The sequence below is a fragment of the Schistocerca serialis genome, chromosome 4 (genome assembly GCF_023864345.2).
Source record: "Schistocerca serialis cubense isolate TAMUIC-IGC-003099 chromosome 4, iqSchSeri2.2, whole genome shotgun sequence".
NCBI classification, from domain to species: domain Eukaryota; kingdom Metazoa; phylum Arthropoda; class Insecta; order Orthoptera; family Acrididae; genus Schistocerca; species Schistocerca serialis.
Window position 1 is genome coordinate 327,348,724 of NC_064641.1, and position 15,902 is coordinate 327,364,625.

The 15,902-nt window shown below is 42.0% G+C and overlaps 1 non-coding gene across 1 annotated transcript; it reads left to right on the forward strand.

Annotated features, from left to right (window-relative positions):
- The first annotated feature begins 4,383 nt into the window (after nucleotides 1-4,383).
- On the forward strand, nucleotides 4,384-4,573 carry LOC126476527 (U2 spliceosomal RNA). Its single transcript, XR_007587030.1, has one exon. It is a non-coding gene; the product is annotated as a U2 spliceosomal RNA (small nuclear RNA).
- The last annotated feature ends 11,329 nt before the right edge of the window (nucleotides 4,574-15,902 follow it).

Consider the following 15,902-nt stretch of genomic DNA (forward strand, 5'->3'; position numbering starts at 1 on the left):
AACGATTTCCGTTACAAATGATGTTACATTTGCATGATTTAATGTAATTCTAAACTGACAATTTCATTATAAATGGGATGAAATCTCCAGTTTCAAATAAAGGGACTAATAGTGTGGTAACTTAAGAATATTTTTATATAATTTCTATTAAGATCGGAAGGAAGGTTCTCTCTGTGAGACCAAAGATTAGATTACCGGTAATTCCGTGTTATGCATCGCCTTCTGAAATTTAAACTTACGAGCCATGTCTCCTCATTACCGTGCAGCAAGTAAATATTTGACTACAGTCTTCCCTCACGTACAGATTGAGATTTGTTCTCTACTAAAGTAATGAGTAATGGTTGTAACAGGGCATTACGTGGAAGGGTTGGGGGTTATGAGGTAGGCATAATACAACAGTTCTAATCATTTTTTTAACCCAAACTTTTAAAAACACGAAATAATTCATTTAAAACCATACACCAAAAAAGTGTGGAATGAAACGTTTAATTCAATTTAATGTGGTACCTTAGGCAAGAAAAACCTTAGAACCAGATGTGAATATAACACATGTGCTCATCCTATCAAAATTACTGCAGTTCCTCATTCGTCTGTCTTTACTCAATGCAAACAGTTACAAAAGAAGCCCCAACTATCAGAATATACGCCACAGCTGAGCCACATAGAACACGCCCGGTATTCAGGTCCCTGGGCGACGACCGTTCCAATCACCACAGCTCACTATAATTCAAAAAAGTTAATGATCGGTACTATACACGGTGTCACCGATACCGACGAAAGGCATCTCCTGTCCGGAACACTTCGTGTAGCAGGTTGGCGCAGTCCGGGGTTCCACTCTTCCGTCTCTCTCTCTGGTTGCAACGGCTCTCCATGTAGCTTCCTCTGGCCGCCCCTCGTGGCAGTCGGCAGAGGGTGACACCTGAGTGGCGCTGGTCGCGGCCCACTGTAGCACCGGCGCTGGAAGGTTGAGCGCGCCATTCAGAGGCGTCGGACATGTGGCGATGACACCATCGGCACATGCGCAATGTTGTGTAAATTAATGCCTAAGAGTACACACAACAACCTGCCTGAAAAAAAGTGACGTGCCCAGAATGGATGGAGGATAGTACAATATAGAGTCACATTTACAAATAACTTGGCAGTTTCAGCCCACTGATCAGTATGACGTTGAACGCACTGTAGGCTTAATGGGTGCATTGATTCGGACAGGAGGGGTGTCATATTGCCGTTTTGTCATCTCTTGAGTCACGTTGGCCCAGAACTGTACCAACTGGTCCTTGTTACCCTGGATACTGGTATTGGGACAGAGTTGATGTCTGAGTTGATTCTTTGCATTTTTTTATCGGAGACACATCTGTGTATCTTGCTGACCACGGAAGTACTTGAACATCATGTAGACAGTCCACATGCCAACGAGCATTGTCGTTTTGGAAAATGGCCCTAATATATTGACGAATGAGAGGCAGCACACGAGAAAGCAGGATGTCCGTGACGTACCGTTGCTCCATCAGTTACCTATCGTGACCTGATCATTTCCTACGGCTCCCCACATCATGACGCCAAGAGTAACACCGTTGTGCCTCTCGAAAACATTTGAAAAATGGGACCTTCCGGCAGGTTTTCACCACACTCCCCGACAATGGTCGTCCGGGGTAATGCACAACCGCGATTCGTCGTTCAACATAATGTGACACCATCATCAGCACTTCATGCTTCCCAATCACAGCACAATTTCTGTTTTGGTGTTGATGGCAACCTAGGCATGAGGCGGTAGCCTGGCTCCTGCAGCTAGTCTCTGACCATTAGTGTGGACGATACAGAATGTTGCAAGGAGTCCACTGCCTATTCTCGGGTGCCGAGTGCGGCTGTGAAGGGTTTACAGTGTGCTTGGTACACGATATGGCGATCCTGTTTTTTTGATGGTACAACATGGTCGGTCGGAACCCCGACGAGTTGTCTGATATCACATTCTCATGCTGTCCAGTATCACGCCACTGCCACGTCTGAATGCAGCAGAGCTCTGGATATTGGTTCATTCGACCATCAGGCCAAATAGAGACCCCACAACGATGCACCTATTAATCTATGTCAGGTGCGGATAACGCTGTCTCACATGATTACGCGGCCTCTCCGGGTTTTTACAATGATTACTCAACTTCTGACACTGTTCATGCAAGGTCTGATAACACATGAGTAGCACTCATGCCCTTTGGTGGCCATTCTACCTGCGCAGCTATAATCATTTACACATCCGCCAGTTACGTGTACACGTATGAAGTTATGTTGGCATCTGATCATGTCTTCTGCGTCTTCACGTTTTTATCAGGCGGTATATATTTATGTATATATTACCAGTATATATATTATCCGTTTTATGAAAACAGTGAAACATCTGATCTGCTTGGCAATATTGTTCCTAATCTGGGATTTTTTAAGAAAAATAGCTGTAAAATACATCGTGTGAGATCGAAATTTCTACAGAGAGCCAAGGGAAAACACCCCCGCCTGATGTCAGGATTGTTGTTGGCGACGTTAGTAAAACATTGCTAGAGGTCAGTCATGTATCCACAATGTTTACAAGTCGTCGTCTTTCGCACTCGCCTCAGCTATCGCTCATTCAGCTGAGAAATGGATGCTAGTTAACGTCCGACATCAGTTCAGCGGTTGCACGGCCTGGAGAAGATGTCAGCGGCCGTGGCGCCGCAGCAGACTGGTCCTTCAATTTCCCTCTTCCACCGTGATACCCCGATCGGAGTTTGCTCGAGTCGACCACTGCCAATTATCTGAAACATAAACATTCTGGCGCATCATACAGACAAACATATCTGCCCAACTGGTTATAAATAAACCTTTAATTATACACGGCACCAATGAATCCAAGCCTGACTAACCTAGGTGACCACTTGCCTAGTAACGACTCTTAACATTTGATTAACCAATTCTCTAGAACAAAGAAATAAAATAATAACATATGAACCGGAAACATTAAAATTATTTCGGCCCGCTCTTGAACGTCAGGCACAGACTTACGTACTATTTGGCTTTACCTCTAGCTACGCATTAAGCAAGGCTTCACGTCTATTTGCGGTGCATAGCTAGCACTCCCTTAAATACCATCAACATATCAGGCGGCTAGACCAAGTACAGCGACAAATAACTGAAACAACCAAGATAGTTTTCAGTGCACTCGGATATTCAATTAACGTGAACAGAACCCACCAAGAAACAATTCGACGACTCTAGTTCGTTCACTTTGAGTAACATGTAACGGATGTGAAGGGAATCTGTCCTTCAAATCTCCAGGAAATCCCAGTCACCATTGGCAGCGGATCTGCATTCAAACGGCGAAACACGCCGCAGCAGCTGCACACGCTCCTTCGCCGTACCGACTCGGTCAGTCGCCGGGGCCACGCGTCACTGCCGCTCACGCAGCTGATACCCGAACACAAGTCCCTGCAGAGCGCGCGCCGCAGTTAAATAGCCATCAGCCAAAGATGCGAGGAAGACAAGCAGGCATCGAAAATCGACCCACAACGATCGGGATAACAATCGATGGAGACTGGCAGCAGCAGCTCACGCAGCAAACTGCCAGCGAGCAGCATGACCATCGCCCAGTGGAAGTGGCTTTCGCTCTGGCTGTTGTAGTGTACTCCGTCCCACTCCGAATTCTACAATGAACCTTGATGACCCATCAGTGATGTACCTGGTGTCGGTAGTCGTGTTCCTCCCTATCCCTCATAGGTGTCAGCAACCGGAGGCGCCTTAGTGTTGAACCTGAATGTGGACCCCAAGAGGTCTTGTTGCTTGCTGCTGCGTTGAAATCCGGTATAGGCATCACTTTGTGATATGGTGTCGTCAGAAGACAGTCAGTTCTATCATCAGTAGATGGTGAGCGGCGAGCAGCACAAATTTGAACATGTTAAGGCCATCATGTTGCGTATGTCACTGGCTAGTTCATAGGCTGTTGTGGAGCGTCTTGGACATAGATTCACTATAGTACAGTAATCGTGGAGTCAACTACTATTAGTGTGAACGCCATCGATCCCAATGACCATCTCTTGCTCTTGACGAGAACTGGAAAGCTGGTGTATTTAAAGAGAGCTATCGTGAGGCTACAACATAGGGCTCGGTTCATAATAACCGTATGTGTCCTCATTGGTCCGCCGCACTCACTTATTAGTGTGTTAACTGCTGTGTCAGTTCCTCACAGTGTCCTCTTGTGAAAGACATTTATTTGCAACATGTCTTATGAGCTAAGGAATATGTTTGTCTAGCCTCCTTTGGTTTTTTGTCGAAGCCTCCTTTCTGCTGAATGTCTAAATTCACTTGGCAGACAGTATCATAATGTGTCGACAACCTGACCCACCCGCGATATATGGTTTATTTCCTTCTTCCGCTTGCTAAGATCAAAGTTTAGTATCTGTTCTTATCAGCGTAATATCTGTTACGTCCTGCATCGTAGCACTAGAATATCGAACTCATTTTTGGCTCATGACGGAGTCCTAGGGGCTTGCTCCACTTCTGTTGCGGGTTGGCCCGGCATTGCAGTCCTCCTGGAATCGGCCCACGTAAAATTAATTCAAAAGCCGCCTGAGGCAATGTGAATGTGTTTCAATAATTTTTTCTAATTAGTACCTGTTACTGTTCGTTGCAACAACACTTCACTTTTCATTAAATAAGATACTTAAGCAAACCACACTGCGTAATACAGTCTGCTTCAAGAGAAATATTTTTTCTGGATGAATTTCAGCAGAAACTTGGCAGCAAAAAGGCCGTTCGTGAATAATGGCGTAGTAAAAACAATATCAAAATTATTATACTTATGATGTAATTAAATTTCATATTGTGGTTTGAAAAAAATAATTTTATGATGTCCCGTGAATGCTTTTGTCATTATACCTTACACTTATCAACAGCTGTCTTTGGTTTCAAGTTATGATTTAGATTCTAATGATGATCCGTTTACTCAAGAGATTTTCACAACACAAGTGTAATTACGCAACATGATCCTAAATCGATAAAGCTAATACTGTCTGTATAACACTGAAGACATACACAGACTGTTTGGAAACTCCCGTTCCAAACTTCTAGGACTTGCAGATGGGAGTGAGTACATAATACTTTGAATAGGAACACATTGCGGAAATGTACCATTTCCGTTCTACGACGTTTTCAATTTATATGTTTAACATATCCATTTCTCCTAGGGGAAATGAATTAGGCGTGACGCAGTATAATCATTAGGTACCAATTCGAAAGCATACATAACGAAACATGGATGTACCACTTAAGCACATTTGATTTTATTAACGCTCAACTATTGCGTGTTTATGTCATTCCAAAACGAAAAAGAACCCAGAATACCATATGTAAAGAACATCAGGTCTGACATAGTACAAGTCATACTGTCTACCCTACTGCGTAACAGGACAAATCTCTGAATCTTTCCTCGTTCCCTTGGCAGACGTGGACGTGTTACACATCTGAAACGAACGGAAACGTCATGCTCCCGGACATGGGTTCCTATTCAAAATATTAAGTACTCGTTCCTCTCTGGAAGTCCTAGATGTCTGTACATGCAAATTCCGAACACCCTGCATAAATGTTGCAGTTTGCCATATCGCTCTGTGGCACATTTTCAGAGGTAACAGACTGAAGAAACAAGTATTACACTTTCTCAAGTTACCTTTACAATGAATTATACTGTCGATCAAAAGACAGTCATTTGGAAATGGAGTGGGAGATAAAAATTGTAGAGGAAGATCAAGGACTGACTACAGTAATCACGTCGAAGTAGAAGCAGTAGTAAGGCAGAGATGAAGAGGATCACTCAGGACAGAATAGCGTGGTCAGCTGCATAAAACCAGTATTCGGATTAAAGATCACCAAAACAATATTTTCGAAAAAGCAGTGACTAATGAAGGGATACTACACTACAATTTTTCAAATTATTTATGTTAGGACAAACATAAATAAAGCCATACAATGAAATGTAAACAAAGCTGTTTCTAAGGAGATGAACTGCTTCCGTCTATTGATGGCCAAGATAGAGCCAATAATAATCTGCTGAACTGGGCGAATTCCGTGTGTTGTTTAAAGAGTAATACACACTTCGCAGTCATATTCTCAACGGCAGCTCATATTTTATCAACTTCTGCATCTTGAGACGGTCCTGAACCACTTAGCGATTACAAGAAGCCACAGACGAGTAAAAATCAGAGTAAAAACAGATACAAAACTAGAAAGAAACAAAAACCATCTGGCAGGAAGCAAGATACATAAATAACGAAAATTTATTTCGGGATATGTAAGTACATCACATTAAATTAAGAAACAACATCTTAAAATACCAAGATTATACATACAAAACCTAAATGACTACTTTGTTAATGAAGGTACTTACTCTACAACAAAATACGTTGTAAGTACAAAGAAAACAAGAATCAGACAAATGTAAAATGGAGCAATAAAGTTATCTCAGTTACAAGCACATGTAACGGGAACGTCATCGAAAATACTGAACTTTCGTAATACCTTAGAGAGAGTGCGAGAAGTTGCTTCGGGTAGTTAGAGAAGACGTGATGCTGCGGGTTAATAACCTAAATCTATGGGGAAGTTATTAGCTTGTCACTGTTCAAGGAATAACCAGTGCCGACGCCGCGTTGTCGTTAATGACACTGGGACGCCAGTGATACGGAAAAGCAATAAAACCTTGACAGCCTCGCAACATTCACAGGCAGTATCGCGTCCGCTGTTTTATAATGCACACTCCTGCACATGAAACAACAATATAGTAAAACAAGAAACGCTCTTAAGTTCTTGGAACTTCTGTGATTGTTTATCGAGGCGGTGTAATGCTCTTCGATTTAAGTAAAGAAGCACAAACATTTTACGGACGAATTTTATTCTTGTGTAAGGCATTGTTATTCGTCACTGAGGTTCTGCAGCCTAACTTACTGCCGTTAACTGACAGGCAGTAAACCCTAAGTTTGTTTGAAACTCCACACTGACTTAGTAGGCATAGATCTGTCAACGACGGTAATAATTTTACGAGGCCCCAAATAACTCTCAAAACACAAGTTAAATGATCGTTAGGTAACAATTCTTTCATTACTTCACATGATGGAGTGGTCTACGTTTTACGCATTCGTCTTAGTAAGAATGACATGGAGGCTACCTTCCGCTTACAAGAAGTAGAGAATCCACTTGGACGTTTGTAAATTCATGCTAAGATCGTAATTTCGGTATTATCGTGTGCAGGCCTTTTCTTCAAAGTTACACTCGTGATTTCGAAGGTATTAAACAAGTGTTGCTCAAAGCGCCAAATAAGTTTAGTCTTTTTTGAGCATATGTAGGTTAAAGTCAAGTCAGACAGGGCAGTAAGCGTGATCCGGCATGTGTGCACACAAAAAGGGGCCAAGTCGGTTTCATCAGACGGGTTACGTTGGGTATTCTTCTGCTCATTATTTCAAAAAGGGTAACTTAATGGCTCACGAATACTACGCAAATCTCCTGGGCAACACGATGGTAAAATACTTAAAATACTTCGAATTTTAAAAGAATTAACTATCTTTCATCAGGCAAACGTACACTGAAGCGCCAAAGAAACTGGTATAGGCATGAGCATTCAAATACAGAGATATGTAAAAAGGCAGAATACCGAGCTACGATTGGCAACGCCTGTATAAGACTACGAATATCTGGAACAGTTGTTAGATCGGTTACTGCTGCTACTCGTACAATGGCAGGTTATCAAGATTTAAGTGAGTTTGAACATGGCGTTATGTTCGGCGCAAGAACGATACGACACAGCATCACTGAGGTAGCGATGAAGTGGGGATTTTCCCGTACGACCATTTCACGTGTATTCCGTGAGTAACAGGAATCCAGAAAAAAAAAACATCAAATCCCTGACATTGCTGTGGCAGGAAAAAGATCCTGCAAGAATGGGACCAACGACGACTGAAGAGAATCGTTCAACTTGACACAAGTGCTACCCTTCCACAGATGCTGCAGATTTAAATGCTGGGCCATCAACAAATGTCATAGTGCGAACCATTCAACTAAACTCATCGATACGGGCTTTCGAAGCGGAAGGCCCACTCGTGTACCCTTGATGACTACCCTCGATGATTGCGCGACACAAAACTTTACGCCTCGCCTGGGCCCGTCAACAGCGACATTGAACTGTTGATGAATGGAGACATGTTGCCTGGTCGGACGAGTCTCGTTTCTAATTGTATCGAGCGGATGGACGTGTACGGGTATGGAGAGAACCTCATGAATCCAAGGACCCTGCATGTCAGCAGGGGACAGTTCAAGCTGGTGGAGGCTCTGTAATGGTGTGCGTCGTGTGCAGTTGGAGCGACAGGGGGTCCCTGACACGTGTAGATATGACTCTGAAGTTGACGCGTACGTAAGCATCCTGTCTGATCACCTGCACCCACTCATGTCCATTGTGCATTTCGATGGACTTTGGCCATTCCAGCAGGACAATGCGACACCCCATTCATCCAGAATTGCTACAGAGTGGCTCCAAGAACACACTTCTGAGTTTAAACACTTCCGCTGGCTACTAAACTCCCTAGACATGAACATTACTGAGGATATCTGGGATGCCTTGCAACGTGCTGTTCAGAAGAGGTCTCCACCCCCTCGTTCTCTTACCGATTTATTATCTTCCCTGCAGGTTTCATGGTGTCAAATCCCTCCAGCACTCCAGGCATCAGACGAGTGCAAGCCTTATCCTGTTGCGGCACTTCTGCGTGCTCGCGGGAGCCCCACACGCCATTAGGTACGTGTACCAGTTTCTTTGACTCGTCACTGTAACAGCCTACTTAGGTGCCTTGGCGATGGTAGATATGAAGTATGAGCTGTTGGAATATCCACACATTTCATAAAACTTGTACCTTCTGACTGACACGTATTCTCATGACTCAAGAAATATGTCGCTGGAAACAGAGTACAAGTTGTGACATATGGAGAAGTGTGTCTTTCTAGGACTCGTATTTCAGGCATTTATAATATTCATTTCAGGAATGGTGGAGAACATTTATCTAAAAGGAAACCATGTCTAAAACTAATTACATGCTTTAGCAAAAACCTGTCAGTCGCTACCTGGCCGAGAACTTTCAGTCTTGTGCTCGTAGCGTATCAGTATAACTCAAATTATTACTTACCACTGTAGGAATTTCCATTTCCAACGTTAAATTATATGCGTCTCCACTAGTTGCAAAACGAAAGCTGTTACCATTCGGTTCTGATATTAGCATAATATGAAATGGAATTCGAAAAATGTTCTGCGTATAACGTCATAGTTCTCTACAGAAGTTCTTCGCAAACACGTTACTTGCAGTATCACTTTAATAACAAGAGATATTGACTGCAGTTGCATTAATGTAAAAAGAAGTCTATGACTAGTGTAAGAAGCATCAAAATATAAGTGTGGCCCTACAGAGGTAATGTAAGCAAGGCGCAAGTAACTAAGCTCTAACACATGAGGAGTAAGTTTCAAAACATATTTAGTACTCCAAGCACATCATCACATCCACCAACATTTATTTACTGCTGCTTTTATCACTCATCGATACTTTGCAATAATCACAAACTATGTACTGTTTTTCTACAAAATAAGGCCACTTTTTACCTTAGTCCATATATTCGTAGACCCTGAACTTCACAAAATAAAATGAACCATCGAAACTAGCAGCTCCCAGACCAAGCGCTGTCACTTCTTCAGTCACTTTCACAGATGTCTGGAATTTTCCTCTGTGAAAAAGAAAATGGTGAAAGAAAGAGAATTGTGAATGCTATTTCTATTTCGTTGCTTATACCGAGTTGTATAAGTGGGCCTAAATAAATCTATTAAGTTTATAAGTAAATGTTTGTCTGCCCTAGCTTAGGTAGGTGGTTTTCACAAGTGATTCTGGCCACACAGCTTAGAACGAAAAGAGGGCGGCTGACATACCAATAGCATTTTCCCTCCAGTTTTCAGAAAGTGTGTACTGGGGAAAGGGGAACCTCTGCCGGATGATGCGTGGGAATGACATGGCATACGTGACATATTGCATGTAGTCTTTTGAATGAAATTGTAGTGGATCTGGGCTTGGCACCAAGTTTTCTGACGTATTTACAGAGCTAAAGCACTTCCTACGTGGAAACATTTTTGTACACACAATTAGGCTGAAAGAAAGAATAGGCGCAATAATTCTACAATGTCGGATTCGTGACAATAAAACATCTTCTACTCTGCGCACGATATGTACGGGTACTACTGTTCATTGTGTGGAATAGTGACAAAGTGCGTTCTATCCATAAACCAAATTCCGTTTCCCTCCCAAGACTTTATCATGTAATGTGAAATGAACTATTCTAGAACTAGAGTTCACACTTTAATTACTGTTCATATCGAATCTAGAAATAACTTGTATGTGTGTAACGTTGGCAGTAGAGCAAATGACTTTGTTACCTAACTGCTATGCTATACATCTATCACTGAAAGCAAGGACCGGCAAAGTATACATGCAATTCAAAGTCAGAAAGCATAGGGACAAAGCTTTGTATTCGTATACTATGTGCTCAAAAGTATCCAGACACCCCCAAAAACATACGTTTTTCATATTAGGTGCATTGTGCTGCCACCTACGACGAGGTACTCCATATCAGCTACCTCAGACATCGTGAAAGAGCAGAATGGGGCGCTCAGCGGAACTCAGGGATTTCGAACGTCGTCATATGAGTGGGTGTCACTTGCGTCTTACGTCTGTATGCGAAATTTCCACACTCTTAAACATCCCTAGGTCCTCTGTTCCGATGTGATACCGAAGTGGAAACGTGAAGGAACACGTACAGCACAAAAACGTACAAGCAGACCTCGTCTGTTGACTGACAGAGACCGCCGACAATTGAAGAGGGTCGTAATGTGTAATAGGAATACATCTATCCAGACCATCACACAGGAATTCAAAACTGCATCACAATCCACTGCAAGTACTATGACAGTTAGGCGGAAGGTGAAAAAATTGGATTTCATAGTCGAACGGCTGCTCACAAACCACACATCACGCCGGTAAATGCCAAACCACGCCTCACTTGGTGTAAGGAGCGTAAACAATGGACGATTTAACAGTGGGGAAACGTTGAGCGGAGTGACGAACCACGGTACACAATGTGCCGATCCAATGCATACGGCGAATGCCCGGTGAACGTCATCTGCCAGCGTGTGTAGTGCCAACAGTAAAATTCGGAGGCTGTGGTGTTACGGTGTGGTCGTGTTTTTCATGGAGAGGGCTTGCACCGCTTGTTTTTTTGTGTGGCACTATCACAGCACAGGCCTACATTGATGTTTTAAGCACCTTCTTGCTTTCCACTGTCGAAGAGTAATTCGGGGATAACGATTGCATCTTTCAACATGATCGAGCACCTGTTCATAATGCACGGTCTGTGGAGGAGTGGTTACACGACAATAACGTTCCTGTAATGGACTGGCCTACATAGAGATCTGACCTGAATCCTACAGAACACCGTTTGGAATGTTTTGGAATGCCGACTTCGTGCCAGGCCTCACCGACCGACATCGATGCCTTTCCTCAGTGTAGCACTCCGTGAATAATGGGCTGCCATTTCCCAAGAAACTTTCCAGCACATAACTGAACGTATGTCTGAGAGAGTGGGAGCTGTCATCAAGGCTAAGGGCGAGCCATCACCATATTGAATTCCAGCATTAGCGATGGAGGGCGCCACGAACTTGTAAGTCATTTTCAGGCAGATGTCCGGATACTTTTGATCACATAGTGTATATCAGACTCCCTGCTTTCAGGACTTGCCACAGGCATTACGATTCATTGGTACAGGAACTTTCAAACTGCAAAAGGATTTAAGCAGGGATGCTTCTTATCTACAACATCGTCTAAAATATACGTCCAGAAAACCTTAGACTAGTAGAGTTGGGAGCGTGCGGTTATGGGCATTCAGATAATTAAGGATCAATGTACGCACATCTCGTTCATCGCAAATGATCGGACAGTGGTGACTAATGATGAGGCTGATACCTGCATTGTGCTAAGAAAATTATTAGAAGAATATGATAAGTGTGAATTGAAAATAAATTTTCAAAATACTGAATATCTATCCAGTGGACAAAATGTTACAAACGTTACAGTAGATGCCCAGCACATCAGGGCATGTAAAAAAATATATATTTGTTTAGCTTCCTATCGGAAGACAGGAGAAGTAACTGGGAAATATAGCTACCAGCAGCCCACGGGAAAACAGCAATCCACCTAACTAAACCGTGTGTTATGGTCTCTTAAGTTTGAAAGTACGGTAAACACTCTGGTGAAGTATTGTGCAGTGTGACTACTACAACTTATAGATGTGAGTGCTGGAGGTTACTGGAAAAAAAAATTAAAAAAATGAGAGTTATACAAACGGAATATCTTAGAAGATCGTGGAGAATATTTCAATGAGAGCAAGCAAATAAAGCTATTAGGGAAATGACCCACACTCAAGAAGCATGACAGAACAGAAGAACGGCGGCTCACATGATGTGGATAGACAATACGACATGCAGGTAAGAGAGACCAAAGAAGGTCTCGATGTGTCGTCCATATGAAACAAGGAGAAGAGGAAGATCGAATATTGTCTGTTTGGATGGGGTAAAGGAGACTACGAGGAAAGGAGAAATGAAAGCGAAGCACAAGAAGATAGAAACATGTAGCGACAAATATGCTGCGGTGACAGCTTTAGGAATCCCACAAGACAGAGAGAGGGAGAAAATGGTTTCTTTGAAGCTAACACCGTCGATTTCCTTCCCCACCTTTCTCCATACCAGGTTTGCGTCCCGTCTTTGTTGGCCAAGACGTCTAGGGGGCTTTCAACACCTGACATTGCCTCCGTCCAACTCGATATAAATAGAAATGGAGGTTTCGGATAGAATAATGTCAATGTACACACTGTACCTGAAACGATAAAATAATAATCTGCAACATTTTCCCATCTTCTCTCTAACTTAGACTCATTTCACATGTTGCATAGGTCACTGGGCGCTATCTGATATTTGGTGATAAATAAAAATCACCTGTTGAAATATTTTTATTTTCTCGGTGACCAGGTTCGACAGAATCTAGCTGCCATTTTCGGATCTTCTGGAAATAATGTTACTGTGCGTGATTCGCACAACCATAACGAGAGCACACTCCATTTATAAAATCTTTTCTGTTGGACCGTAGCTATAACGGCTCCACGGACGAACTCTCCTCCGGTGCACATTGTGCTACCGACTTTTTATTTATTGTGTTTTATATATTTAGCAAGTCAAAGTGGGGCCTTTGTTTTATATACGAGTGTGCTCTCTATACGATCGTGCGATTCAGGGACAGTAAAGTTATTTCCAGAAGATTCGAAAAAGACAGCTAGACTGTCAAAACCGGTCATTGAGGAAGTAAATGTATTTCAACTCGCGATCTTGGCTGCAACAATTCTTATTTAGAAGCGTTTCCGTCATTGTGTCACATTTTCTCGTTGAAATACAGTATGTTTTGGATGGTTTAGATTTCAAGTGATCACACAAAATGAAGTCTAAACACGTCGTTTTATCGTGATCCCTGAGCTGTTTATTGCACGGTGTCTTTGTTGAGAAAGCTGTTGCGAAGACTACTATTTAGGTTACTAGCGGAGGAAACCAGCTTTGCTCAGGTGTTTATTCATAGCTGTGCCTCCACGCCCGTAACACTCAGCGTAAGACCTTGTGCTTAGCCGGCCGGTGTGGCCGAGCGGTTCTAGGCGCTTCAGTCCAGAACTGCTACGGTCGCAGATTCGAATCCTGCCTCGGGCTTGGATGTGTGTGATGTCCTTAGGTTACTTTGGTTTAATTAGTTCTAAGTTCTAGGGGACTGATGACCTCAGAAGTTAAGTCCCATAGTGCTCAAAGCCGTTTGAACCATTTTGAACCTTGTGCTTAATCTTTTACGTCATATCTCCTGAACTGTGTGTCGTACATTGATATAATTTTGTAGACGCATTCAGCGTTATACGTGGATCCTGTCTGAAAAATATGTTGTTAATAGGAATTAGTAACAAGTAAGTAATAAATTTAAACGTTATGCACAATGCGCCATTTTTTCCAGCATCTCATTGCTTATGACGTCATATCTCCTGAGCCATGTTTCTTTTAGGTACTTTCAGCAGCATACTACTTCCGAAATTTATTGCGGAAAGGGTTAGTAGCAAAGAAGTAAATAATTTCAACGTCACACATGATGCGGCAGTTCTTCACGCATTTCATTGTTTCTTGAAGTCATATCTCCGGAACTTGTATATCTTACAGTGATATAATTTTGCACTTATTCAGTGGTAAATGTGCAAACTATCTGTGAAAAGCGTCGTGAATGCAATTAGTAGTAAAGAAGTAATAAATTGTAACGCCACATCACATTCGGTACTTTTTCCTGCATGAACAGCGGAAAAGTAGTAAGTGACAAACATTTTTCCTTTCATAATTTTACACGGGTTGTCAACGAGAGAAAATTTCGTAAATGTTTGAAATTCTGTGAAATTTTGTTGCAAGTCGTCGAGTGCTATCATTCTCAAATAGTGGATGAAAGAATGTCTGGAAATTCACACGTCGCAGGCGATGCTTCTGTTCACCCCCACCTGCCTGACAGGTAGGTCGTTCGTAACCGCACAGCTATAGTTGCTTAACTGTCTCAGTAAGTAAAAGGCAGTGTCCCGACTGTCTCGCTTACTCATGATTGCCCACCCCAAACCGCTAAGGATAGCAACTTGAAATTTGAATATGGTGTTGGTCTTATACTGTAGTCGACGCTGAAGAAGGGGTATTTTTAAACTCCGCCGCTAAGGTGGTAAAATAGGATATAAAAGGTTATTTGAAAAACATCTCCCTTAAGGCAATTTTGAATCGATCATGTTTCGAGATTTAACCCGTATGGGGTGAAATAATGGGTGAAAGATTTTAGAAAATAAGTCACTATTAAAGACCTGCTAAAGAACTTTTAAGGCTGCATCAATGAAAATTGGTATTTAACTTGTCGGTTACAAATTAAAAGACACATGTTTCGGCGTTTTTGTAAATTCAATCCCTGAGGGGGTGAAAAAAGAGATGAAGTGTTTTATGAAATATTTCATTGTGAACGCATTTTCCAAAGCTAAATCCACGAAAATTTCCATTTGACTTCTCGGTTAGAAATGAAAAATAGATGTTTCATCGTTATCTGAAATTAACCGCTTCCCGTATGAAATGGGAGATGAAAGTATTTGTGGATGTATTTCATGATACAAGCATTTTTGAAGTAAAATCTATGAAAATTTGTATTTGGCTTCTTTGTTAGAAACAAAAAGAAAAACTACGCATGTCACTGTTTATGAAAACTCAACCCCTAATGGGGTGAAATAGGGGGCTGAAATGTTTTATGAAAATATTCCATTTAGAAAAAGTTTTAAAGCTAAACCTAAGAAAACTGATATTTGACTTTTCGGTTGAAAATGAAAGAAATACGTGTTTCGGTGTTTATGGAAAATCAGCTTCTTTGGGGGTAAAATAGACACAGAAAATTTTAAAGAAAATATTTAATTATATTAAAAAAATTCTGAAACTAAATCTATGAAATTTTGTATTTCACTTCTCGGTTACATATAAAGGAATGTATATTAGGGCGTGAGTGTTTTTAAGGAAATATCACCATATGGACGCAAAAGGGATGATTGAGAAATACCTTTGACTCCAGCTAACAGAAAATGGTTCTAATGGCTCTGAGCACTATGGGACTTAACGTCTGAGGTCATCAGTCCCCTAGAACTTAGAACTACTTAAACCTAACTAACCGAAGGACATCAAACATATCCATGCCCGAGGCAGGATTCGAACCTGCGACAGTAGCGGTAGC